Genomic DNA, 1,681 nt, shown 5'->3' on the forward strand with positions numbered 1-1,681 from the left:
AGAAAGGCTAAATTGCGTTGAGCTAAGGTCTTCTTGCATCTGTTGATCTGAACTCAATGTTTTCCTTGTAGAATAAAGGGGAAAAGGAAAATTTTAAAAGATAGGGGCCGGGCCTTGAAAGGCTGCCTACGTATCTTCGAAGGAGAATTCAGGCCCTACGTAGTTCGAACTGGTTGAATCTCCTCCGATTTGAGATAAAGGGTTAACTTTTTTTCTCTTTTTTTTATTTATTTATTTATTTATGAGAAAGTAAGATTTGAAAAAATGAAGTTCGAATTTTTATTGTGAAACTAAAGACTCGAAGAGTATTTGAACGCACTTTTGGTAGTGACTTGATATTTGTGCTTAAAGGGTTCTAGAAGATAATTCGAAGAGGAGTGAGCTAAAAATATCTCCAAATGAAGCAACATATTCACACAAGCAGTTATAACACATAACAAATATTGCGCGTTCTAAACATGTATGTGACCCTTTTGTGCCAAGGGTAGGCCTAACGATTTGAAGGATATATAACGTCATTTGAAACATTTCATTGCCCCCAAAACCCAAATTTATACAATATTTGCGAATAAACCGAATGGGGATACATAATAGGGGAAAAGAGATACAAAATAATCAGTCCCGCGCAGGGGTATAACCCTAAACTAAACTTCCATGAAAAGTCCTTCACTCTTGAGCTTCTTGCCATCTCCGAATGTCCATCCCTTCTAGGTAGCAGCTTGTGAAAATCTTCTTCTGACTGGAAGAAGCTATTAAGAACTTCTCCTAACCCCAAGGGACAATGACTTTTCAAATAACGTATACATCTTTCAAATTTAACACATAAGTATGAACGTCCGTTCGGGCCGTGGGCCCTTTGGACTCAAGATGGTCTTTCTAATGGGTCCAACACGCATTGTGTGTTGGGTCATCTTAGTTCAAAATGCGCTAAATTTCGGAATTAAGTTCAGCTCTATCCTAGTTTGACTAAGAGTGGGCTTTCTTTATAGTAGATTGGTGACCCAAGCGGACTACTTGGGCTGAGACAATTAACGACCGTTGACTATCCAGTAGCCAACTACATTCGTCAGGGTGCCCCGAGAACAATTTGGTTAACGAACGACTGCGGCCCGCATAATCGTCCTTTAAGTGAAATAAAGAAAAAATAAATGTCATTTGACGGAATAAATGATATGCATGCAATGACATTTGATATCATAATTTAAGCAAATAAGGCACATATGAGGTAAAACAATTCAACAAATATTAAGCAACTAGTCAAAGAGAGTCAAGTCATTATGGTTAGAACTTAATTAGATTCCCCAGCGGAAGTCGTCATTTCTGTTGTTCCGTAATTTTGCTATTATCTAGAAAAATCACTTTTTTTGAAATATTCTAAGTATAAAACAATTTGAGAAAAATACTTAGAAAAGAGTCGCCACTTAATTTTTTAAAGAAATTAAGAAAACTTATAATTTTCAAAGATTTAAACAGAAAAAATCATTTGAAAATACCAAACAGGGTTCGGGGTTCAATTTACACTTCGAGAAGGGTTTAAGCATTCGAAGTATCCGCTAACATGCGGTTGACCTGCGACTTGACAAAAATACATTTGACTATTTTTAGGAAAATAATAATTTAACATAAAAATGATAACTTACAATATTTGATTAACTTTGAGAAAATAATTAAATAAATGACG

The sequence above is a fragment of the Solanum tuberosum genome, unplaced genomic scaffold, assembly GCF_000226075.1.
Source record: "Solanum tuberosum cultivar DM 1-3 516 R44 unplaced genomic scaffold, SolTub_3.0 scf00249, whole genome shotgun sequence".
Taxonomy (NCBI): Eukaryota; Viridiplantae; Streptophyta; class Magnoliopsida; order Solanales; family Solanaceae; genus Solanum; species Solanum tuberosum.